Source organism: Spinacia oleracea, chromosome 1 (genome assembly GCF_020520425.1).
Source record: "Spinacia oleracea cultivar Varoflay chromosome 1, BTI_SOV_V1, whole genome shotgun sequence".
Lineage (NCBI taxonomy): Eukaryota > Viridiplantae > Streptophyta > Magnoliopsida > Caryophyllales > Amaranthaceae > Spinacia > Spinacia oleracea.
In genome coordinates, this window is record NC_079487.1 from 131,460,258 (window position 1) to 131,488,079 (window position 27,822).

At 34.8% G+C, this 27,822-nt stretch overlaps 1 long non-coding RNA gene across 1 annotated transcript; it reads left to right on the plus strand.

Moving 5' to 3' along the window:
- Positions 1 to 422: 422 nt before the first annotated feature.
- Positions 423 to 27,094, plus strand: LOC130461049 (uncharacterized). The gene is made up of 2 exons (XR_008921352.1): positions 423 to 1,308; positions 26,624 to 27,094. It is a non-coding gene; the product is annotated as an uncharacterized lncRNA (long non-coding RNA).
- Positions 27,095 to 27,822: the final 728 nt, after the last annotated feature.

The following is a 27,822-nucleotide window of genomic DNA, read 5'->3' on the forward strand; positions in this document are numbered from 1 at the left end:
TGCAATTTCCATGGAACGCTTCCAAGATCTGTAGTTTGAAGATCCTTGGAGCTTCTCTATGGTTGCAAAGTGGCTTCCATCAGATGGGTGAAGGTACAAGTGGCTTGTTGGATCTATGGTGGTCATTGCTGAAGCAAAAGACTATATTTTTAGGTTTTCCTATATAAAGATGTGATTTTTATTGTAACAACTTTGCTGAAATGCAAAATCTTTGTGTTTTCCTTACCAAGATGGGTTGACAGATTGAGTTTTGGCGAACCAAAGCTCTGATACCATGATGACTAAACTGTATTTTATCAGTTAGTTCATTGAGCAAATATCAAGAGTATTGCAATTGTTCAACCCAGATTTTTCTCTCATTAATTGTGTGTGCTCCAAGAGCTGTAATACAAGCTTAAATACTAAGGCTCCCTCTAGGGTTGAGCCGCCAGCTTTCTATTACAATAATGACAGCTAATGATTAGCATATCAACCTAGGAAAAGACAAAATAACGGTAACCTAGGAATGAGAATATCTGGGATCATGTGCAGCTGTCACTTCATGTGATTGGGCTATGCTGCACTGTTGTTTGGACCAAGGAGATGGGCTGCCCACCTTCTCTACACTCCATGGCCTTTAGACATCTGCTATTTAACATCACCACACAAAATTTTGAAACGCCCATTTCACAATAACTATTGTTGCGAACTTTGAACTCACTTTTGAAGGAGCCACCCATTTATTTTTTCTCCAAACACCAAACTAGTAAAATGATCGTGGTATACTTGTGCAGTTGTGCTCGAATAATTCTTCCACAAAAAACCAGATTGTAAGAAAATTAACAAAAGCCCAAGCCCATTCCCTAAAAATAAATAAAATAGCCCAAGCCCAATTATTATGGCGAAATAGATGAAATACTCTGTAGACGCGTATGGGTTGTCAAAAAAAAAACTAAAACTCAAACGCGTGAAAGAAATGACCGACTTATGAACCTCCATCAATTTCACCGCCTTATTCCGCGTAACTTATATTCCCCGAAACTGAAACCCTAATTCTACTTTTCTCTACCTCTCTCTCAATCTCCCAAGTCGCAACCCTAGAATTTTCGATTAGAAATCTCCTGTTCGTCTAACTCATGATTCGATAACATCATCTATACTATTGATTAAGGCACCGGTCAGTATTGATTGTTCTTCGAAACTAATTTTTCCCAAAGTGAAGATCTCGATCAAAATCTTCACTCTGTGAAAAATTAGTTTGGGTAACCTGCTTTTTTGGTTCTTTGATGAAGAAGAGTACAAGAAGAAGAGGAAGCAGAAGTACGAAAGGTAAGTGAAGTTTGTATTTGTTTTTCAATTTTGGATCTAGCATTTAAATTTTGTACGGAGTTTTTTTTTTTTTTTTTTTTAATGTTTGGTGCTTTTTTCTGTTTAGTTGAATCATTAATTCTGATGTATGTTAATTCCCCGATTAATTTCTCAATATGTCTGCTTTCTTGGTTCGTTGATTATTTTTCTGTTATGAAACCTGTTTTTTTTGGGTTCGTTGGTGCTTTTTTCTGTTTAGAGAAACTCTGATGTATTTGTAGGTACCATGCGTTGTCTTATCTTTGAGCATGGCCAGCAAAAGTGCTGTTATGTGAATATAAAATAGTTATTCATGCTGTTTTGTTGTAATGTATCTAAATTTTGAGTGGAGTACGGGTTGCTGATTTCTGAATATGTTCATGGTTTTTGTTATTGGCAAGAGGCAAGAACTGTTGGATTGAGGACGAAAAATAGTGTAGAGAACAGAGAATAAAGGTGAGAAAAATGGTTCCTTCTGGCTAAGGAGTGGTAGCCTTTTGTAGATTAAGTGAATCTGAGTTAGCTAAGTTTTTGAGGTTACATATATGATATATGTCGTGATAGTAGATTATGCTTTTGAGGTTCCGGTGGCTATATATGTTATGGGGTTTAGGGAGAGTTCTACTATAGAAGCATACTTGGAGTTATTTTGTGAGTGTTAGGCAACTTTTGAGAGGAAGCAAGTGCATTAAGTTTTGATGGCTATTATTGTGTTTTATTTATCTGTCTTAATGGTAATAGGTGTACTTAAGGAGGGTATGTTATGTTGAGAACGAAAGCTTAATGAGGAAGTTTGTAATACCTTATTCTATGGGTCTATTGAATGAATAAGTGGGCTGAATGACTTTGTTGTTAGACTATGTAGGTGAATACGTTAGAGGTTATGTAGCTAGTTGACAATTCTATGGAAGAATTTTTAAGTCCTACAGTGGTGCAATGCATGTAATCGTGGCTAGTAATGTGCTATTATAATGGTTTAAGTGGAAAATGCCTGCTACAAATATTGATTGAATGAGTGAAGATCCCTTTTGCAGAGAAAGGGAATTTGGGTTTGCGTGTTTTAAATGTGGTGGACACTGAACAATAGTTGTGTGTTGATCATCAGGTGGATTTGATTATAGGTTTCAGTTTGAGGGGAATACAATGATATGCTTGAGAGAGTAAGTAAAAAAATAAATTGCTGTGCAATATTTTTTGTAGCCTTATTGTACAAGGTTCATTAATTTACTTGTGATGTCCAAATTTATAGCACCCCTCCCTACAAATAAACTACCCCTCATAAAATAAATTCAATTTTGGATGATTTTTTTTAAAGCTGAAAATTATGTTGGACTGGTAAGCCACATTTTATTGGTCTATAACGTTTGAGGTTGTATTTATGTTTTGAGAGTAGATTTGGCTTTTAGGTTCTTGATTGTGTTTATTATGTGGTTGATGGAATGTTCTATTTTGAAAGCATACTTGAATTCCCAACCATTTAGCGAACTTTGAGAGGAGAAACTGAGAAAGTGAAGCGAAGTTCATTGTTATGATGGTTGTTACTGTGTATTTAATGGACCCAAATGATTGGAGGTGTTAAGGAGGGAAAGTTATGTTCAACTGGGAAGCTTTTGGTACCTTAATCTTTGGGGAATCTTTTTAATGGAATGATTGAACGAGTGACTGGAGTGGCTATATTAGTTAATTGCAAGTGCTCAATCTCGCAGTTGTTTAGTCCATTTATTCTAGAAGGATTTACAGGTGTTACGTAGTTTTGTTCTAATGTATAGCGTTAGTTATTTATGTCAGGTATTCTGCTATGTTTAATGTTTGTTGGAAAGAGCTTTGGCAGGTTAACTGACATTTTCAGATGAACATAGGTTACATTGTATTATGTGGTTTAATGGTGGTGGTTGTAAGCTATCTTTTTGGTCAATTTGATGAGAAATTTCGTTCTGAGAGGAATATGATGAAATATATGATAGAGCTGAATATTAATATTAATCAGGGAGCTGAATATTAATATTAATCAGACGAATATGATGAAATGGATGATAGAGCTTAATCAGAGAGGAATTCGGGTACTGTTGGTAAGTGTCGTGGGTGGCTTTTAGCGCTGTGAGTAGATGGAGTTTTGAGGATCTAGTGGCTGTTTTTGTTGTGTGGTTTACGGGAAGAACGGAATTTAAGTCGTACTTGGAGTAGGTTGACGAAGAACTTCTTAATGAGGCAATATTTTTAGAAGCCAAGTAAATTTAGTTTTTAGGTTAATTTCAGTGATTGATTTGTGGATCTTAATGCTAAGAGGTGTAAAGGGGGGGAAGTTTGCGACTCCTAATCTATGAGACCTTTTGAATGGCATGAACAGGCTGAATGATAAACTGATAATATAGAGTCGAACAAGTTGGAAGTTGTATAGTTATTTGACGACTATATTCTGAAAGGATTGTAGGTATTAAGTATTAAAAGTTGGCACATGTGAATTACAGTTATTAGTATGTTGTTGTAAAGGTCTGATTGGAAAATGATTGTAGATATTGATGGTATTTGTGGAAATCCTTTTTGCGGACTATGAAAATTCAGGTTGCTTAGTTTTCTGTGTTCTTTATATGCAGACACTTGATGTAGTTGTATGATGTCTTTGGGTTTTGTTTGACTTTAGGTTTTAGTTTGAGGAAATACAATAATATCCTTGAGAGAAAAAGTAAATAAAGTAACTATTGTGCTAAATCTTTTTTTGTCTTTTGTAGGGGTTCATTAATTTACTTGGGCTATCCAGCTCTGAGAGTGCCCCTTCCTATAGAAACTTTATGTAGGATGAAATTTTTTCGTACAGTGGGAAATTATTCTGGAGTTTTAAGTACCATCTTATTGGATTATAGCTTTTGAGGTTGCGTTTATGCTATGAGAGTAGCTGGGCTTTAAGGCTCGAGGTCATGTGTATTGTGTGGTTGATGGTAAGTACTTTTTGAAAGCATACTTGGCGTAATCTTATAGTCTTTTGAGGTTGGAATTACGTCATGAGAGTGGATTGGGATGTTGAGGTCCTAGGTTGTGTTCATTACTTGGTTGATGGCGTCATGAGAGTGGATTGGGATCTTGAGGTCCTAGGTTGTGTTTATTACGTGGTTGATGGGAAGTTCTATATTGTAAGTATACTTGGAGTTATCTTGTGTTGATGTATATATGAGGGCAGAATGAGAAGTGAACTTCATATGTTTTGATGGTTGTTATTGTATGTTTTTTGGGCCCAAATGGTTGGAGTTGTTGAGACCGGAAAGTCATGTGTTGAACAAAAGTGTAATTGGGGAGTTTGTGATACGAGCTAATTGATATCAAACGAAGAACTGAATATTTGATGTTACAAAATGTGTTGGGGATACTGCTCATAAGTTTTGAGGTTATATAAGTGTTGTGGGAGGAGATGGAGTTTTGAGGATCTAGTGACTGTTTTTGTTATGTGTTTATCGAAAGAATTACTGTGAAAGTTTTGAGGTCATATTAGTGTTGTGGAAGGAGATGGAGCTAGTTTTTATGATCTAGGGACTGTTTTTGTTATGTGGTTTATCGAAAGAATTACTGTGAAATCATACTAGAATAATTTTATTAAGAACTTCATATATTGGGCAGTTTTTTGGGAAGCCAAGTGCATAATGTGTTGATTGCTAAATCTGTATTTGATTTGTGGGTCTAAATGCTGGAAGGTGTTGGCTTAATGAAAGAATGTTACATAGAACACAAAAGTGTGCTGTTATGACGATCCATTGAATGTCCTGACTGGACTGTATGACTAACTGATAATATAGAGTTGAACAAGTTGGGGGAGTTGTGTAGTTAGTTGAGAACTTAATTGTTGAAGGTTAATTGGTGAAGTTAATAGAGTGGTTATGAATTATGGCTTCTAATGTGCTGTTATAACGATCTGAATGGAAAAAGCTTGTTGTGGATATTGATGGTTTAATTAGAAATGGTTTTTGCAGACCGTGGGAACCAAGGGTGCTAAGATTTGTGTGTTCTGAAAGAATGTGGTGGATACTTCACTGTAGTTGTGTGATGATCTTCGGATTTATGTGATATATGTTTCTGTTTGAGGGGAACACGACGATGTCCTTAAGAGAGGAAGTAAAAAAATTAACTATTGTGCTAAAATATTCTGTTGTCTTATGTAGGAGTTACTCGTTAATCTACTTGGTCTGTCCACTTGTCCAGCTTTATAGTATTTTTTCCTATAAACAATTAAACACTAGATGTTGGATGAAATTTTTTTTGGAGTATTTTTTTCTGGAGTTGTTATGTATCTTGTTGGTTTGATGGGCTTTTGAAGTTCTAGGTAATGTTTATTATGTGGTTTATGGATCTATTTTGAAAGAATACTTGAAGTAATCTAGTATTGATGACCGATAGTTCCATTTTATGTGGTTATTGCTTTTAAGGTTGCATTTATGTTGTGAGAGAGTAGATTGGGATTTTGAGGTTCTAGGCTGTGTTAATTAAGTGGTTGATGGGAATTTTTATTTTAAAAGCATACTTGGAGTTATCTTTTGTATATTATATCTGGCGACGTTTAAGAGGAGAATGAGAAGCGAAGTTCATATGTTCTGATGGTTGGTATTGTGTGTTTTTGGGTATAAAATGATTGGATTTGTTGAGTTTAGGAGGGAAAGTTAAGTGTAGAACAAAAATATAATTGGGAAGTTTGTGATAGGGGTACTGTTGGTATGTTTTGAGGTTCCTTTTAATGTTGAGAGAGAAGATGTTTTGAGGGATATAGTGGCTGTTTCTGACATTTACTTATGTGGTTTTTGGAAAGACCTACATTGAAATCATGCTTGGATTTTCGGAGTAACTTTTTATTTTAGGCAGTATTTTGAGAAGCCAAGTAAAATATGTTCTATTGTTTTTACCGTGTGTGTTATTTGTGGGCCTAAATGTTTGGAGGTGTTGACTTACAGAGGGAGTTTTATATGAAGAAGAAAAGTGTAAAGGGCGGAATTTGTGACTCCAAATCTGTGAGACCTTTTGTATGGTATGAACTGACTGAATGGTGAACTGACACTGTGGATTTGAACAAGTTGGAAGCTGCATAGTCAGTTGACGACTTTATTCTGGAAGAACAATTGTTATTAGTTGAAGGTATAGTGTGGCACATATGAATTAAGGCTAGTAATGTGCTTTTATAATGGTCTGATTGGAAGATGCTTGTTGTAGATATTGATGGTATTAGTTGAAATCCATTGTCCGGACTATGGTAATCCAGGTTGCTATGTTTTGTTTGTTCTGAATGTGGTGAAATGGTGAAATGGTGAACATTCTGCTGTTGTTGTGTGATGTATTTTATTTTTTATACATAGGTTACAATTTGAGGGGAATACGATGATATCCTCGAGATTATGAACAAAAATTATTTTGCCAAATTATTGTAGTCCTAATTAGGGGTTTCATTAATTTACTTGGGTTGTCCAACTCTATAGCACCCATCATTATATAAATTAAATTTTGGATAAACTTTTTGTTGTGAAGCGAGTTACTATACTGGTGTGTGTAACGTCTTATTGGTATATAGCTTTTGAGGTTGTTTTTATGCTGTGAGAGTAGATGAGGCTTTTGAGGTTCTAGGCCGTGTTTATTAAGTGGTTGATGGTAAGTTCCATTTTGAAAGCATACTTGGAGTTATCTTGTATAATGTCATGTTGTATTAGGCGACTTTTGAAGGGAGTATGAGAAGTGTAGTTCATATTATTTTGGTGGTCGCAATAGTACGTGTGTTTTTTGGACCCAAATGATTGGAGGCGTTAAGGAGGGAATGTTATGTGGAGAATAGAAGTGTAATTGGTAAATTTGTGATACCGTTATGTGTGGAGTGAATGACTGATTATATATGTATTGATTGTACAGCTGCTCAATTGAAGTTTTTTAAGTAAGAGGTATTTATTCTAGAAGGATTTATAGGTTTAATGTAGTTTGATTATGATGTATTACTAGTTAATTGTGCCAAGTATTCTGCTACTTGGAGGTTTGTTGGAAAGATCTCGAGGCAGGTTGCTGTGTATTGTGTATGGTGGTTGTGTGCTGATGTGTTGGTTACTTTGATGGAGGGGTTAATTTTGAGTTGAATATGATGGAATTCATGATAGAGCTAATTAGTAGCCATCAGACTGCTGAATTTGTTGTTACAATGTGTGTGGGGTACTGTTTTTGAGTTTTGAGCTTATTTTAATGTTGTGAGAGAAGGTAGGGCTTTTGATGATCTAGTGGCTGTTTTGTTATGTGGTTTATGGAAAAAACTACTTTGAAATCATAATGGAGTAATTTTGTGATGAAATTTTTACATTTAGTGAATTTTTTGAATAGACAAGTGCGTTATGTTTTAATGGCTATTACAGTTTTTGCCTTTTGGGACTAAATGCTAGGGAGTATCGAGTCTGTTGACTTAAAGAAGGAATGTTAGACTGAGATCAAAAGTGTAAAGGGGAGTGTGTGACACCTTAATCTACGAGATCTAATGAACAACAAACTGATTATAAGGGTTGAACAAGTTGGAATTTGTGTAAGCTAGTTACGATTTTATTCTGGAAAGATTTTAGGTATTAAGTGTTGAAGTTAGTGTATGTGAGCTATGTATTTGTGTATCGTTTTAATCGTTTGAGTGGATAATTGGAGAAGTGCTTGCTGTGGATATTGATGGTATGAGTGGATCTATTACATTTTAGCTATCAAAGTTGCATTTATGTTTTGAGAGTAGATGTGTCTTTTGACGTTATAAGCCAGTGTTTATTTTGTCTTTGATGGAAAATTCTATTTTGAAAGCATACTTTTGAGTTGAAAATGAGAAGAAAAATTCATTTGGTTTTGATGGCTATTAAGTGTATTTTTGGGTCCAAATGATTGAAGGGTAGCATATGTGCAGAGTAGAAGTGTAATTTGGAAGTTTGTGAGCCCTTAATCTGATTTGAGAGACTATATTAATTGATTATGTGTTAAGCGTTTTGATTATAGTCTGTAACATCAAGTATGGCAAGTAATGTTCTGGTCTCGAGTTTTGAGTGCAATTATATAGTTGTAGGGTAAACGACTTTTGAAGGGAATCTAAGATGCACTAACCAGTTTTGCAGACCAAGGGAATCCGGGTTGCTAAGTTCCATATGATTAGAAAATGTTAGTTACTGCTTAGTATTTCCTTAATGATGTTTGGGTTTTTCTCTTCTCGTTAAGTTTGTTGCGATCTTTGGTATTGTGTCTTTGGGTCTATATGATTGGTGGTGTTGAGTAAAATAGGGATAGTTATGTGGAAAATGGAAGTTTAATTGAGAAGAGTGTGATACATTAATCTATGAGATCTTTTGAATGTAATGAAAGATTTGAGTGACTATTTATTGATATAAGGATATTATTCTGTAAGGGTAATGTGCTATTATAATGGTTTAAGTGGAAAATGCCTGCTACAAATATTGATGGTACGAGTTGAAATCCCTTTTGCAGAAGAAGGGAATTTGGGTTGCGTGTTCTAAATGTGGTGGACACTGAACAGTAGTTGTGTGTTGATCGTCAGGTGTATTTGATTATAGGTTTCAGTTCGAGGGGAATGCAATGTATGTTGGAGAGAATAAGTAAAAAAAAATTGGTGTGCGATGTTTTTGTAGCCTTCCTTATTTTACGAGGTTCATTAATTTACTTGTCATGTTCAAATTTATAGTACCCCTCTCTACAAGTAAACTGCCCCTTCCTATAAAATAAACTCAATTTTGGATGATTTTTTTTAAAGCTGAAAATTATGTTGGACTGGTAAGCCACATTTTATTGGTCTATAACGTTTGAGGTTGTATTTATGTTTTGAGAGTAGATTTGGCTTTTAGGTTCTTGATTGTGTTTATTATGTGGTTGATGGAATGTTCTATTTTGAAAGCATACTTGAATTCCCAACCATTTAGCGAACTTTGAGAGGAGAAACTGAGAAAGTGAAGCGAAGTTCATTGTTATGATGGTTGTTATTGTGTATTTAATGGGCCCAAATGATTGGAGGTGCTGAGTTTAAGGAGGGAAAGTTATGTTCAACTGGGAAGTTTTTGGTACCTTAATCTTTGGGGAATCTTTTGGATGGAATGAATGAACTGGGTAACTGGAGTGACTATATTAGTTGGTTGCAAGTACACAATCTCGCAGTTGTTTTAGTCTATTTATTCTAGAAGGTTTACAGGTGTTAAGTAGTTTTGTTCTAATGTATAATGTTGGTTATGTCAGGTATTCTGTTATTTTTAGGGTTTGTTGGAAAGAGATTGGGCAGGTTAACTGACATTTTCAGAAGAAAATAGGTCACTTTGTATTCTGTGGTTTAATGGTGGTGGTTATAAGCTATTGTGTTGGTCAATTTGATGAGACATTTCGTTCTGAGAGGAATATGATGAAATGGATGATAGAGCTAATTAATATTAATCAGGGAGCTGAATATTAATATTATCAGAGGAATATGATGAAATGGATGATATAGCTTAATCAGAGAGGACTTCGGGTACTGTAAGTAAGTTTTGAGGGGTTTATTAGTGCTGTGAGTAGATGGAGTTTTGAGGATCTAGTGGCTGTTTTTGTTATGTGGTTTACGGGAAGAACTGAATTTATGTCGTACTTGGAATAGGTCGACGAAGAACTTCTTACTGAGGAAATATTTGAGAAGCCAAGTAAATTATGTTTTTAGGTTATTTCGGTGATTGATTTGTGGATCTTAATGCTAAGAGGTGTAAAGGGGGGAAGTTTGTGACACCTAATCTATGAGACCTTTTGAATGGCATGAACAGACTGAATGATGAACTTATAATATAGAGTTGAATAAGTTGGAAGTTGTATAGTTAGTTGACGACTATATTCTGGAAGTATTGTAGGTAGTAAGTATTAAAGTTAGTGTGTCACATGTGAATTACAGCTAGTAATATGTAAGGTCTGATTGGAAAATGATTGTATATATTGATGGTATTTTTTGTGGAGATCCTTTTTGCAGACTATGAGAATCCAGGTTGCTCAGTTTCTGTTTTCTTAATATGGCAGACACTTGACGGAAGTTGTGTGTGATGTCTTTGGGTTTTGTTGGATTTAGGTTTTAGTTTGAGCCTTTGAGGAAATACAATGATATCCTTGAGAGAGTAATTAAATCAAGTAACTATTGTGCTAATTTTTTTTGTCTTTTGTAGGGGTTCATTAATTTACTTGGTCTCTCCAGCTTTTAGAGTGCCCCTTCCTATAGAAACTTAATTTAACATGAAGAGTTGTCGTATAGTGGGAAATTATTCTGGAGTGTTAAGTACCATCTTATTGGATTATGACTTTTGAGATTGCTTTTATGCTATGAGAGCAAGTGGGGTTTTTGAGGCTCAAGGTCATGTTTATTGTGTGGTTGATGGTAAGTACTTTTTGAAAGCATTCTTGGCGTAATCTTATAGCTTTTTGAGCTTGCAATTTTTTCACGAGAGTAGATTGGGATTTTGAGGTTCTAGGTTGTGTTTATACGTGGTTGATGGGAAGTTCTATATTGAAAGTATACTTCGAGTTATCTTGTGTAGACGTATATGTGAGAGCAGAATGAGAAGTGAACTTCATGTGTTTTGATGGTTGTTATTGTATGTTTTTTGGCCTCAAATGGTTGGAGTGTTGGGTTTAAGGACGGTAAGTCATGTATTGAACAAAAGTGTAATTGGGGAGTTTGTGATACGAGCTAATTAATATCAAACGAAGAGCTGAATATTGATGTTACAAAATGTGTCGGGGATACTGCTCGTAAGTTTTGAGGTTATATTAGTGTGGTGGGAGGAGATGGAGTTTTGAGGATCTAGTGACTGTTTTTGTTATGTGTTTATCGAAAGAATTACTGTGAAGTTTTGAGTTATATTAGTGTTGTGGAAGGAGATGGAGTTTTGATGATCTAGGGACTGTTTTGTTATGTGGTTTATCGAAAGAACTACTGTGAAATCATACTAAAGTAATTTTATGAACAACTTTTTATATTGGGCAGTTTTTGAGAAGCCAAGTACATAATGTGTTGATTGCTAAATTTGTGTTTGACTTGTGGGTCTAAATGCTGGAAGGTGTTGGCTTAAGGAATTAAGGAATGTTACATAGAGCACAAAAGTGTGAAGGGAGGCTGATTGTAACATCTTAATCCGTGAGATCCATTGAATGTCATGACTGGACTGAATGACGCACTGACAATATAGAGTTGAACAAGTTGGGGGAGTTGTATAGTTAGTTGAGAACTTAATTCTTGAAGGTTAAGTGGTAAACTTAATAACGTGGATATGAATTATGCCTTATGTGCTGTTATAACGATTTGAATGGGAAAAGCTTGTTGTAGATATTGATGGTATAATTAGAAATCCTTTTTGCAGACTGGGGGAACCAAGGTTGCTAAGATTTGTGTGTTCTGAAAGAATGTGGTGGATACTTCACCGTAGTTGTGTGATGATCTTAGGATTTATTTGATTATATGTTTCTGTTTGAGGAGAACACGACGATCCTTGAGGGAGGAAGTAAATAAATCAATTATTGTGCTAAAATTTTCTGTAGTCTTATGTTGTTACTCATTAATCTACTTGGTCTGTCCACTTGTCCAGCTTTATAATATTTTTACCTATAAACATCAAATTTTGAATGAAAATATTCGTTTTGAGGATTTTTTTTTCTGGAGTGTTATGTTACATCTTGTTGGCTTGATGGGCTTTTAAAGTTCTAGGTAATGTTTATTATGTGGTTTATGGTAAATTCTTTTGAAAGAATACTTGAAGTAATCCAGTATTGATGTCTGGTAGTTCCATTTTATGTGGTTATTTCTTCTAAGGTTGCATTTATGTTGTGAGAGAGTAGGTTGGGATTTTGAGGTTCTAAGCTGCGTTAATTTCATGGTTGATGGCAATTTTTATTTTGAAAGCATACTTGGAGTTATCTTTTGTATGTTATATCTGGCGACTTTTAAGAGGAGGAACGAGAAGCGAAGTTCGTATGTTCTGATGGTTGTTATTGTGTGTTTTGGGGATAAAATGATTGGATTTGTTGACTTTAGGAGGGAAAGTTAAGTGTAGAACAAAAATGTAATTGGGAAGTTTGTGATAGGAGCTAATTAATATTTATCAGAGAACTGAATATTGTTGTTACAGTATGTGTTGGGTACTATTGGTATTTTTTGAGGTTCTTTTTAATGTTGAGAGAGAAGATGTTTCGACTTTCGAGGGATATGGTGGCTGTTTCTGACATTTAGTTATTTGGTGTTTGGAAAGACCTACATTGAAATCATACTTGGACCTTTTTGTATGGCATGAACGGACTGAATGTGACTCCAAGTCTGTGGGTCCTTTTGTATGGCATAAACGGACTGAATGGTGAACCGACACTATAGATTTGAACAGGTTGGAATCTGCATAGTCAGTTGACGACTTAATCTGGAAGAACGGTTGGAGGAAGTATGAATTAAGGCTAGTAATGTGCTCTTATAATGGTCTGATTGGAAGATGCTTGTTGTAGATATTGATGGTATTAGTTGAAATCCATTGTCCGGACTATGGTAATCCAGGTTGCTATGTTTTGTTTGTTCTGAATGTGGTGAAATGGTGAACGTTCTGCTGTAGTTGTGTGATGATCTTTAGTTTTTTTTTATTTTTTATACGTAGGTTTCAATTTGAGGGGAATACGATGATATCCTCGAGATTATGAACACAAATTATTTTGCTAAATGACTGTAGTCCTATTTAGGGGTTCATTAATTTACTTGGGTTGTCCAACTTTATAGTACCGAACATTATAAAAATTAAATTTTGGATAAACTTTTTTGTTGTGAAGCGAGTTATTATACTGGTGTGTGTAACGTCTTATTGGTTTATAGCTGTTGAGGTTGTTTTATGTTGTGTGTGAGGCCGTTGAGGTTCTAGGCGGTGTTTATTAAGTGGTTGATGGTTAGTTCCATTTTGAAAGCATACTTGGATTTATCTTGTGTAAATGTCATGTTATATTGGGTGACTTTTGAAGGGAGTATGAGAAGCGTAGTTCATATTATTTTGATGGTCGCAATTTTGTGTTTTTCGGACCCAAATGATTGGAGGCTTTAAGGAGGGAAAGTTATGTGGAGAATAGAAGTGTAATGGTAAATTTGTGATACTGTTGTGTGTGGAATGAATGAGTGGTTATATATATATATTGATTGTACAGCTGCTCAATCGAAGTTTTTTAAGTAAGTTAGAGGTACTAATTCTAGAAGGATTTATAGGTTTAATGTAGTTTGATTATAATGTACTCCCTCCGTCCCATAATATAGTGCCTGTTTTCCTAAAATGGTGTCCCTAAATGATGTGCCTATTTCTATTTTAAACCATTAATTTTTACTTTGAAAATTGTACTTTTTGACTTTTATTCAACCCATGTGCTTGATTTTTGTCCTTTTTAGGCCTATTTATTATCTACACACCTTTAATCTATAATTTATCTCTCCATTTTTGCCAACTAACATGTACTTTATCTTGAAAGTACAAATCATTATTGTTTTTATTATCAATGTTATCATTTACCTTAATAACCGTGATTTTGGTCAAACGGGCACTATATTATGGGACGGAGGGAGTATTACTTGTTAATTGTGTCAAGTATTCTGCTACTTGGATGTTTGTTGGAAAGATCTTGAGGCAGGCTGCTGTGTATTGTGTGTTTTTTAAGGCGGTGGTTGTGTGCTGATGTGTTGGTTACTTTGATGGAGGGGTTCATTTTGAGTGGAATATGATGAAATTCATGATAGAGCTAATTAATAGCCATCAGACTGCTGAATATTGTTGTTACCATGTGTGCGGGGGTACTGTGTTTGAGTTTTGAGGTTATTTTAATGTGGTGAGAGAAGGTGGAGCTTTTGAGGATCTAGTGGCTGTTTTGTCTATGGTTTATGGAAAAACTACTTTGAAATCATAATTGTAATAATTTTGTGAACAAATTTTTACATTTTGGGATTTTTTTGAATAGACAAGTGCGTTATGTTTTGATGGCTATTACAGTGTTTGCCTTTTGGGACTAAATGCTAGGAGGTATTGAGTCTGTTGACTTAAAGAAGGAATGTCAGACTGAGATCAAAAGTGTAAAGGGTAGTGTGTTTAATCTACGAGATCTATTGAACAGCAAGCTGATTATAAGGGTTGAACAAGTTGGAAATTGTGTAGCTAGTTTATTATTTTATTTCGGAAAGATTATAGGAATTAAGTGTTGAAGTTAGTGTATGTGAGCTATGGCTATTTATGTATTGTTTCAATAGTTTGAGTGAATAATTGGAGAAATGCTTGTTATGGATATATGGTACGAGTGGATCTATTACATTTTAGCTATCAAAGTTGCATTTATGTTTTGAGAGTAGATGTGTCATTTGACGTTTTAGGCCGTGTTTATTTTTTCTTTGATGGAGAATTCTATTTTGGAAGCATAGTTTTGAGGGGAAAATGAGAAGAGAAAGTAATTTGGTTTTGATGGCTATTAAGTGTATTTTGTTGAGTCCAAATGATCCAAATGATTAGAGGGTAACATATGTGGAGAGTAAAAAGTGTAATTTGGAAGTTCATGGTACCTTAATCTGATTTGAGGGACTATATTAATTGATTAGGGTTAAGTGTTTTGGTTATAGCCTATAACATCTTAAGTATGGCAACTGGCAAGTAATGTTCTGGTTTCGAGGTTTTGAGTGAAATAATATAGTTATAGGGTAAACGACTTTTGAAGGGAATATAAGATGCACTAACCAATTTTGCAGACTAAGGGAATCTGGGTTGCTAAGTTTCATATGATTAGAAAATGTTGGTTAATGCTTAGTATTTCCGTAATGATGTTTGGGTTTTTCTTTAGAGGTTTCGGTTTGTGGGGAATATGATAATATGCTTGAGAGATTGAGTAAACAAAATGGTGGTGATTATTTCCATAATGATGTTTTTATTAGAGGTTTTAGTTTGTGGGGAATATGATGATATGTTTGTGAGAACAAGTAAACAAAATATTCTGCTAAACTTTATCGAAGCCTTGTATGGGAGGTTCACAATATTTTATTTTACTTTTGATATCCAACTGATACCCCCCCCCCCCCCAAATTAAAAAAGTAGATTCTGATGGAAGTTTCAGTTCATAGTAAAAAATCATATTGGATTGATCTGTTACATCGTGGTTGGTTTATAGCCATTGAGTAACATTCATTTTTAGAGAGTAAGTGGCTTTGGAGGTCCTAGGCCCAATTGGTAGCATTTTTTTATTATACTTGGTATAATATTGTATAGATGTCAACTACATTATGAGACTTTTGAGAGTAGAATGGCTTTCGAGGTTCTAGGCCCAATTGGTAGCATTTGTTTATAATCTTGTTATAATCTTTTGAGAGTAGAATGAGAAGAGAAGTTCATTTTTGTTTTGATGGTTGTTATTGTGTGTTTTTTGGGTTTCAAATGATAGGAGGTGTTAAGGACAGATAAATTGTGTGTAGAATGAATGTGTGTACTTGGGAAGATTTTCTATTTTAATGGCGAGTGGATAACCTTGGTATAGATATTGGAGGTATGACCTGAAATCAATTTTTCAGACTACTGCCTACTGGAATCCGGGCTGCTATCTGGTGGTTAGTAGTTCTTTTACTATATTTTTTGGTTTATTTGCCTACTGGAAACAGGATAATATGATTGAGAGAGGAACAAAATAAAATATTCTGCTAAATTTTATTGTAGCCTTGTGTAAGAGATTCATAAATTTTTGGGATGTCTTGACTTAAATTTCTTCTCCCTATTTAAAAGTGGATTTGAATGGAAAGTTCCTTTTTATTGCAGAAAATCATATCGGAGTTATCTGTTACATTGTGGTTGGTTTATAGCTGTTGAGGATGCATTTTTGTTTAGAGAGTAGATGGCCAGGGCTTTGAGGTTCTAGGCAGTGTTCATTATGTGTTTGATGGGAAGCTTTATTTTGAAATCATACTTGGAGTAATCGTGTATAGATGTCTATTACATTAAGCAACTGTTGAGAAGAGAACGAAAAGAAAAGTTCAGTTTGTTGCGATGGTTGTTATTGTATCTTTTTGGGTCTAAATGATTGGTGGTGTTGACTGTTGAGTAAAATAGGGATAAATATGTAAAACATAGAAGTGTAATTGAGAAGATTGTGATACATTAATCTATGAGATCTTTTGAATGGAATGAAAGATTTGAGAGACCATATTTATTGATATAAGGATATTATTCTGTGAGGGTTAGTAGGTGTTAAGCGTTTGGGTTACAGTCTATAACATGTTAAGTATGCCATCTAATGTTCTGTTTTGTGGTTTTAGTGGAAAAATCTAGTTAAAGGGTAACCGACTTTTGATGGGAACCTGGCGCGGAGTATTGTGTGTTACAACTTAGTGATTGTATTCTGATCTGATGGTTCTTTTGACAGGGGTTTTGTTTTTAGAGGAATATGTAAAAAAAAAACATGATGATCAGAATGATGTATATGTTGTTAGCTTGTTACCATATTTGCAGGAAACTCTGTAGATAAGGTTCGAGGTTATATTTATGTTGTGAGTCTTGTACATGGAGCTTTCTAGGTCTTAGTGGTTATACTTATTTTGTGGCTACTTTGAATCATACTCGGAGTATTCTTGTGAAGACCTTCTTGATCTTAGGTAACTTGTAAGACGGCTTGGGTTGTCGAGTGCATTATTTTTTGATCATTGTCATTGTACTGTATTTGTGGGTCTATCTGTTAGGTGTTTAATGGCGTGAGTGGAATAAGCTTGTAAGTTATATAGTTAGTTGATGATTTAATTTAAGGATTTTGAGGTACTACTAAGGGTTAAGGTTATATATTGTGGAATATATGAGTGTAGCCCGTGATATGTTTAATGGCGTGGAGTGGAATAAGCTTGGTGTGTATATATATATATATATATATATATATATATATATATATATATATATATATATATATATATTGTAGGTAAGAGTGGAAATCGGTTTTACTACTGGAATCTGGATGCTATGTTTTGTATGATCTGAATCTGGTGATTAATAGCCCTGTGATGATCTTTGGGTTTATTTTAGAGGTTTCAGTTTGAGGGGAATACGGATGTTGATATGCTTGAGAGCAAGTAAACAGAACATTGTGCTATATTTTATTGTATTCATATGTAAGAGATTCCTAAATTCTTTTGGACTTCCAACTTGTACCGCTCTCCCTATTTAAATAGTTTATTTGGATGAAAGTTCCATTTTAAAGCAGGACATTATATTGGAGTGATCTATTAGATTTTGATTGGTTTATAGCTTTTGAGGTTGCATTTATGCTCTTGAGTAAATGGGGTTTTTGAGGTTCTAGTCCATGTTTATTTCGTGGTTGATGTGAAGTTCTTTTTTAAAGCATAGTTGGAGTAATGTGTGTATTATATTATGCGACTTTTGAGAGGAGAATGAGAAGCGAAGTGCATTTTAATGGTTTGTCATTGTGTGTCTTGACTCTTGAGTCCAAATTATTGGAGGTGTTGATCGACTTAATTAAGGAGGGATAATTATGTGGAGAACAGCAGTATAATCGGGAAGTTTATGATACCAAGTGTTTTGGTATTGTGTTCCAAAATTTGGATGTTTTTTTTTGACGAGGGGTTTCGTCCTTTGAGGAGTACTATACTGTAATGTTGTTAGCTTGTTACCATATATGCAGAGAACTGTTGCTTAGTTCTGAGGTTATTTTAATGTCGTGACAGTCGATCGAGCTATTTGGGTTCTAGTGGTTGTATTTGTACAGTAGTTTATGGACAGTTTACTTTAGGACCACATCAGAGTAATGTGAAGACATTCTTGATAGTAGGCAACGTCGAAGAGGAATTTTGGAAGCAGAATGCATTATATATCGATTGTTGTCATTGTATTTGATTTATGGTTTCAAGTGTTAGGAGGTGTTGATATGAGTGAGAAAATGTAGCTTGAGAACTAAGTTGTATCGGGAACTTTTTTGTTATACCTTCATCTATGCGATCTTTTAGTGTACAAACTGGAAGGTATTTAGTTGGTTGATGATCTTATTCTCGAAGGATTTTTAGGGTTCAAGCATTGAAGTGATAGTGTAAAACATGTGAATTTGTCTAGTATTGTACTATCTTAATGGTGTGAGTGGAATAAGGCTTGGTGCAGATATTGAATGTATAACTGAAATCTCGGTTTTGCTGCTAACGTTTTTTTATACGAAGCTGGCAGATAGCAGTTCTGTGATTATCTATGGGTTTATTTTATTGGAGGTTTCAGTTTGAGGGGTAATACGGTAATATGCTTATTGTTCTTAATTTTATTGTAGCCTTATGGAAGAGGTGCATTGTTTTTTTGGGCTGTCTTTACTTCTCCTCCCTACAAAAAAATAAGTCGGTTTGGATGCTAGTTTTGGTATAAAGCAGAAATTGGAGTGAACTGTCACAATTTAATTGGTTTAATAGCTTTTGATGATTTATAATATGTCATAGAGTAGATGGGCTGTTGAGGTTTTAGGTCATGTTTACTATGTGGTTCATGTAAAGGATTCTATTTCGAAAGCATACTTGAGGTAATCGTGTATATCTTGATATGAAGCAATTGTTGAGAGGAGAAAGAGAACTGACCTCATTTTGTTTTGATGGTTGGTATTGTGTGTTTTTTGGTCCCCCAACTGATTGGAGTTGCTGAGTTAAGGAGGGGAAGTTATGTGGAGAACAAAAGTGTAATTTGCAAGTTTTGTATCAACAATACTCTATGAGATCTTTCGAATGGAATGAAATGGTACGACCGCCTATTTTAATTGATAAGGGAATTTGATTCTGTAAGGCATAATAGGTGTCAATTTTTTTATTATTGTGTTAACTGTTATTTATGCCAAGTGAAGTTTTTGTATTTGTGGTTAGAATGAAATAATCTAGTGACGAGTAACCAACTTTTGAAGGGAATCTAGGCTGAGAGTATTGTGTATCGTAAATTTGGTCGTTGTGGTCTGAGTCGTCTGACCTGATGGTTCTTTTGACGAGGGATTTCGTCTTTAGAGGAATATGATTAAATAAATGACTGAACAATATAATCAGAGAGTTACATAATGTTTTTAGTTTGTTACTTTTTTTCGGGAACTGTTGGGTTTGAGATTATTTATGTTGTGGGTGTGTAGTTGGAGCTTTTTTAGGTCCTAGTGGTTGTTTTGATTATGTGGTTCACGGAAAGTTCTTCTTGGAATTATAATCAGAGCAATTTGTTGAAGACCTTCTTGATCTTAGGTAGTTTCTAAGAGGAATTTGTGAGGCCGAGTCCATGATGTGTTGAAGGCTGTTGGTGTATTTTATTTATGGTTCAAAGTGTTTGGAGGTGTTGATTTAGCCCATTTAGGTAGAAAAAGTGTAACGGGGAGTTTGTGATTTCATGTATAAGATCTGTTGAATAGATTGAATGACTACATTAATTTGTGATTTTGTTGTATAAGATCTGTTGGAACTTATTTAGTTAGTTGATGATTTATATTCGGGAAGAACTTTTAGGTACTGAGTTTTAAAGCTACAATTGTGGTGCGAGTGGAAAAGGCTTGGTATATATATTCAAGGTATGACTGGACATCGGTTTTGCAGACTACCGGAGTCCGGGCTGCAATGATCTTTATAAACTGAATCTGGTGGTTAGTAGTTATGTGATGATCTTTGGGTTTATTTGATTAAAGGTTTCAGTTTGACGTGAACACAGTTACATGTTTGAAAAAGGGTTAGTAGTAGTCAAAATATTGTGCTAAATTTTATGGTAGCCTTATGTACGAGGTTAATAGTTCTTTTGTGATGTACTACTTCTACTGCTCCTCCATTGGATTGGTCTGTTACATTCCAATTGGTTTTGTAGCATTTGAGGTTACATTTATGTGTCTTTGTAGATGAGGCTTTTGAGGTTCTAGGCTGTGTTTATGGAAAGTTCTATTTTGAAAGCATAGTTGTCTTTTATATTAGAGGAGTATGGGTAGCAAAGTTCATTATGTTTTGTCGTTGATATTTAGGTATAAATCATGAGAGGTGTTAGACATGGGGACAGAAATGCTATGTTGAGAAAAAAGTGTAATTGTGGAGTGGTGATTCATTGATACCTCCTTAATCTATGTGATCGTTTGGATGGAATGAATTAACCTAGTGACTGTATTAATGGATTGTAAAGTTGCTCAATCTGGAAGTCCAGTAAGTTGATGTATTTTTTCAAGAAGGATTTTGTCGGTGTTAGTGTTCTGGTTATAATGTATGGTATGTTGAATATTCCAAGTATTGTGCTATACTTTTTAAGGTTTGTTGAAAAGAGCTTGTGGTAAGGTAGCTTACTTTTGATTAGAATTAAGGTTGATGTGTATTTTGTATTCTAAAGGTGGTGGTTGTGTGCTGGTCATTTTGATGAGAGATTTCATCTTGAGAGGATTATGATGAAATGCATGATAGAGCAATTTGTAATTACCGTATGTGCTGAATATTGATTGTTACCATATATGCGGAGTACCGTTGGTAAGTTCTGAGGTTACTTCGATATTGTGAGAGTGGATAGAATTTTTCAGGCTTTTGTGGTTGTTTTGTTGTGTGGTGTATGGGAAGTTCTACTTTAAAATCATACTTGAAGTCGAGTGAACTAATTTTTGATGGCTGTTATTGCTTAATTTGTAGGTCAAAATGTTAGGAGGTGTAGACTTGTGGAGAATACGTTATGTTGAGAACCAGAGTGATGACACCATCTATTAGCTCTTTTGAATGGTTTGAATAACTACATTGACTAATAATATAGGTGAACAAGTTGGAACTTGGAAGTTGTGTAGTTAGTTGATGCTTTATTATGGAGGGCTTTGTAGGTATGAAGTATTACAGATATAGTGTAGTGTAGGTGAAAACTGGCTAGGATTGTGCGCTTTTGATGGTCTCACTGGAAAAATCTTGTTATAGATATTGAAGGTATTGGAAATTCTTTTTGCAGGCCAAGGAAATATGGATTGCTACATTTTGTCTGTTCTGAAGGTGTTGGACAGTAGTTGTGTGATGGTCAGATCTTTGGGTTGATTTTTATTGAAGGTTTCGGTTTGAGATAAGTACATGATATGCTATTGAGAGAGGAAGTAAAAGAAATTGTGCTAAAATTTGTCGTATCTTTATGTATGGTGTTCATAAATCACTTATTGAATTGTCCAGCTTTATGTCACCCCTTTTCATAAAAGAACACTTTTTGGATGAAAATTTCGGGTTTTGTGGAAAATTATATATGGTAGTAGGAGTGACCACTTACATTTTCATTGATTTTATTGCTTTAAACGTAACATTTAAATTGTGAGACAGTGAGAATTGATGGGTGTTTATAGTGGATGTGTTTATAACATGATTTATAGATTGTTGTATTTTGAAAGCTAAGCACAGAGTAATTTTGTGTGAAGATGCCTTTTCTATTAGACAACTTATGAGAAGAATATAGGAAAGCCAATTCTATTACGTCTTGGTTTTCTTTCTCATTTTTTCTTCTTCTTTCGAAGGATTCTACTATGTCTTGGATGTGGTTATTGTTTGCTAATTTTTGGGTTTAAATGATGCATTTCTATACTTGAGGAGGGGATGTTATGACAACAAGTGTAGTGGGGGAATGTTGTGATACCTTAATCTAGCTATTAGATATTTTGAATGGACTGAACGAAATGAGTTAACTGTATTTATTGATAATATTAAAGAAATTTGGGTCATTAAGTTTTTGTTTGTTTAGAAGGTAAGGGACAGTAGTCACATGATGATCTTTGGGTTTATTTGATTAGAGTTTCGGTTTGAGAGGAATACGATGATGTGTTTGAGAGTGCAAGTTGACAAATGGAGCTAAAAGTTGTCGTAGCCATTTGTTTGGGGTGTACTTATTACTTATCAGGCTGTCATAACTTTGTACCACATTTCCCCTAAAAAAAACTCAAAAGTGGAAGATTCTAACTTTTGAGAGAAATTTCTGTAGTTCCTAAGTTCATATTATTAGTGAATTAGGGAATGCCGAGTGTTGCGTAAATTGATGGTTTTTGTTTATTTGATTTATTGGTGTGATTGGAGAGGGTTGTTGATTTGAGGATGGGAATATGTGTGGAGACTTAAAAGAATAATGTTACCTTTAATTTGCAGTTGGGATATGTTTATAGCTGGTAGTTTATTGTTCTCTTTGGTAAATGAGGAATGGTATGGAAGGGGGCATAAGATCTCAGATAAGTGTGTTTATTTGGTACCATGCGCGACCTTGTGATCTATGAGTATGGGATGCTAACTTCTGAGTATGTTGATGGGATTTTGTGTATTTGATATTTGGATGTTCTGGACAAGAGGCAAGAGTTATTGATTCGAAGAAGGGAAGTAGTGCAGACAGAAGTGTATAACGGGAAGTATGATGATACCTCATGGTCCCCATCTAGCAAAAGAACTATTGTTGGTTTATCAGTTCCATATGCTTTATTGTGTAATAAGAGAGTAGTGTGTGTGTGAGGGTGGTGTTGGTGTGCGTTTGTGTATATAGCAGAGACGGGAGGTGTTGTGGGCAGCAATGCTGGAGTCACCAGGGGGTGTACGGGTTGGTTGACGGGTATGCAGGGCGCCCTAAGTTAGGGGTATGGGGTTGCTTCGCATTAGGGGCTTACTGCTGGGCAGCAAGTCTGCGCGGTGCAGAGTGGACTGGTTGGGTGTGGTTTCTGCTGTGTGTTTTGCTTTTACAATGGTGCAGGAGTAACTGAGTAAGTATCGTGATCTGTTGGAGTGCAGGTGATGATGCAAGGGTATCTCGTGAGTGCATGAGTTTTGTCTTCTTGTTGCTTGTGTTGCTGTCATATTTAAGTGCTTTGTGACGAATGTAGGTTGTAATCAAGTCTGACTTGGAGTGTGTGAGTATGCCCAGAAGTAAATATGTACTGTATACGGAGTATTATGGAATATGGAGTGTCTTTGTTCAATTGTTCATTATAGTTCTTGAGTTTAAGACCTAATTTTTATGGAGTCTTTTACTTCTTATAAGAAATGATTTGAAGTAATTGTGTACTCCGTACTCTTTATTTGTGTGAAGATATCAAAGTGATCGATTTAAGATTTCAGATACTGATTTGTATTCCCATTTGAAGTATCAAGCTATGGAGGTGCTATTATCATGGTTTAAGATTTCAGATCCTTTTAATGGTTTGTTGTAAACAAGCTTTGTTTTTAAGAAGTTGTCGGGTGTTGAGTTTTCTGCGGTTTAAAGGATGTTATTCTGTATGTGTGATTGCAAGACTTAAATTTGAGAAATTTAAGGTGCTGATTATTGGACGAGATGTTGCCTTGAGAATTATAGTTTCAGGGGAGTTGTGTTGTATGGTAATGCCTATGTCACCTATAGGATGATTTTTGTCTAGTTGTATGACCTCTGTTGTACTTTTGGGATCTTGGGCTACATGTTCTCACTGTTACTGATGAGATTAGTTGCAGGGTTATATCCAATCTTTTATGCAAGTCTTACCAATGAGTTCAGAAGTATTAGTCATATCCCCCCTCCCAAATGAAAAAGTAGACACGCTTTTCGGCATTAGACAAAATATTCCAAAGTGATCATATCCTTATTATTGTTGGTGTATATGTGGCTAATGTGTGTAGAAATGTGTTCAGTGGTACATGAGTTATGGCTAGTAGAATGCTGTATGTAATTTATGAGTAGAGCGATTTTGCTGAGGCTTTAGATTCGTGAAATTGTTACGCTTATTTTGATTGTTTTATGGTATGCTACAATTTTCGTTTCTTCTGGGTAAGTTGGAATTTTCTTCAGGTTTTATGAGGGCTCAAGGATATTTTTAGTGCAGATTTTTGGTGGTGTAGCAGTAGTGTGATGTATGACTAGAAAAACATTGTTTCGAGCTTTCCAAGTATAAATAAGAAGTATCGTTGAGAAGCTTGTTGTTTGACTAATTAATGCACACCGGACTTTATAGGGGAAATCTGGAATGCTGATATTCCTCATGTATAGATGTTAATGGCTATTTTGATGTATTGGATTTGTGGTCTAATTGTTGAGGGTTAATATAAATGTTAAGAATAGAAGATCAACCAATGTTATAGTGTTTTATACTTAGACAGCTAAAATCCTTTGTCTACTATAGTTATGCTTGATTCGTTGTAACTACGGGGTCTCGTATAATGAAATGAAGCGACACAAAACTTGTAGATCTTATGTGTGCGCGTGACAGGATCCGAGGAATTTGCTTCTTCAGTGGCTTGTAACTTCCATTTCTCTTGGGGTGGGTGGAATTAGCATTGTGGCAATTAGGGTGCATAGATATGGTTGAGTACTCTTTTTAGGCTATTTCTCACTCGTAGAATGCTGTTCATGGCTCTTCTGGTTGCCTATGAGTCTGATCTTAATTAGGATTCTGTTTTCTGTAATCCTTTCGAACCAGTTCTCCTTGTATATGTTCTCTGGTAAATTATTAAATTGGTCTTTCTTAGTATGACTGACCACTGACCAGTGACCACCAATACTTGAGAACGAGGGAGTTTTCTCAAGGTTTGACTTGGCACAAGTACAGGCTTAGGATAACACAGACAACACATCTATTCTATTGTCGTGCATGAAAGTTTCATATTTCGTATAATTTTGCTTCTCTCTCCGTTCTTGTTTATTTGTCCGTTTCTGTATTTTTATGTTATTATTATTAGTTCCTTTTAGAATCTTTTCTTATTTGTTCAATATTTATTCCCCATTTACACTTATATGGCAATTATAATTTCTTTTTCATCTTAATTAAATTTGCAAGTAATTTCTTTTTCATCCTACCTATATTTTCTTTTTTTTTTCTCTTCCAACCCTATTCTTTATAGATTCACATGCAAGATGTCCTTTTAGTGAATTTGTTTAGGTGGTGTTCGGTATGGGTGTCGTTTTGTGTTTTTCGATTTTTGAATCCAGAAAGATGAACACTTCTGTTCGGCTAAACTATTTTATAAAACAAGTAATTGGGCTTTTCTGCTAAAACACAACGGAAAATCCAAAACCACCATTGTAGGTTTCGTTTTCATTCTCGCCCCTTCATATTCACTCTCACGCTCTCTTTCTCTGTCTCCGACTCCGCTCACTTCCATCTCTGTTCAAGTAGCATACTCGTACAAGTATGAAGCTTTCGTCATATTCTTCCTTTTATTCATGGTTTCTCTATTTTTGTATTTAAACTAAAAAAATAATTGATAAATTGGGTTAGTTATGTAGTAGTCACTTTGTTTGTCTAAGTTTTGTCCATCAATGGCAAACAATTCCATTAGTGGTGATCCATCAGTTTGTTTGTCAATGGCAAACAATTCCATTAGTGGCGATCTCCCTGATAATATAGGGCCCTTAGATAAACTTCAGTATTTGGATATTTCAAACAACCTTTTTGTTGGCTCTTTACCTTCATAAATTGGCGGCTTAGTCACTCTACAGAACCTTTCATTTACCGGACCGATTCCTGATTCTATTACGGGACTCACTTCCCTCGAGTCTCTGGACTTGAGCCGCAACTCCTTTTCAGGCCCTCTTCCTTCGTCATTGACATTTGACAAAGCAATAACTATAACACCAATAAAAAAATAAAAATAAAAATAAAAAAATAAATATTCAACATGAGTTAAAATAATGAGATCAGAATAAATCCCCTCAAAAAAACTGACATAAGAATAATAGTTTTATTAGTTAATTGAAAACAAAAATTGAAACAGTTTTGAGAAAATATAAAACTAAAACTAAAATCAGTTTTTGTTTTCTAAAAACTGATAATGATACCGAACAGGCCTTTAGTATTCTACAATTGGTAGAAGGTACACTCGGTTGTATGTAGCTCTACATGCAATCGGATAGTTTTGGTTTTTAACCCCTCAAAAAGCTCAATTTTATAGTTTAAAGCACATGTTTTACAGGTTAAAGTACATTTTTATAGCTTAAAAGCAGATACATTTCAAAAGAACACATTGTTAGTACAAAAGAACATACGAGCGCGAAGAATTTGAGAGGATATGTAAACTGATGTTGATTGCTCACCTTTTAAGTTTAAGTTTAGGTTTTTTACCAACTGAAAATGTGTTTTTAAACTAAAAAACGTGTTGTTTTTGAGGGATTAGAAAATACAAAACGATCCGATTTCATGTAGTGCTACATACAATCGGGTGTTCCTAATACTTTGTGGTATTCTATAAGGAACTAATAAACAAGAACGGAGGGAGTACTTTATTTCGAGTCAAAATCTTTTGTCCCACGATTTATTTATATATTTTTATTATTTTTTACACAACACGCTAAATTTATGTACCACTTATATCATTGTATGTCATTTTTTTTTCTAGTGGTTGTCAAATACAAATAATAGGGCAAATGAGAGTAATTGTGAAATAGAAGATCCGGGATCGGTAGCAGGCTGGCAGTTATTGAAGAGAAAATTCAGGCTTGCAGGTATTGTTGGAACCCCTCAAGCTGGAGTTGGAGTTTTATTGGGCCCGCCTTTTTATCACAGATACACAGCCTTTAACCCTTTACTTGCTACAGTTCCCTGTTTGTGACTTTACAAGTTGTGAGTTGTTACACTGTTTTTTGCACAAAACAGCGGCGCTCGCCTTTTCGATATCTGGCTAATTCCGTTTGCCATTTTCTTAAATCGTTACACAGAAATATATGACTAATTAGAATATTTTTTATTTATTTTGTCTAACCCAACTGCCCCAAAACAATATGAAAAAAGTGGGTAAAAAGTGTAAAATTATTGGTGTTACGATGTATATAAAAAAAGTGAAAGTTATAAATACGAATTTACCTCTATCTACCATTTCTATTTACACAAATATTAAGATAAAAGTAGAAAAGTTGGTTGAATATAATAAAATATGGATAAAGTAATTTCTTGGCTAAAAATAGAACAAATCAAAATGTAAAGAATATTATATAAATGACTATAACGTAAAGTATAACTCATTTTGAAACGGATGTAGTAATCGTAGAACGAAACTAAGAGGTAAAGAAGAACATGCGCTTATGTAGATAAGAATTACATATGCCACTTTGATGGGTATGTCGTATGCTCGCCCTCTTTACTACCCTAACCCTCCTTAATACTAGGAGTATTAGTTTAAGATCATTATTACTCCTTTGTGGTGTACATTTGTCATTAGTAACACACGTTGACATATGTTCCATGTCACCATACAACTTTTAACTTTCACGTACAACGAACATGATATGTTTTATGCTCTTGATTCCACGACATTTGTAATTAACGTTGTACAAGATGGCCAAAAAATCAATGTTTTAGGATCTTGATCGAAAGACATTTTTAACTGACGTCCTCTTTATTCGACACTATCATAAAATTGTAGGAAAAGATGGTAGGATAATTTAAGTATACAACTTGGCTGTAGCCTGTAGGGTGTGGCTTATTGCCAATGCTATTTAATTTGTCTATAATTATATATGTATTCCTAGATTTAAATGGGTGAGTTGGGTTATTAAGGGTCACTTATTCGATTTAAATTATTAAAATGTCGTAACTACA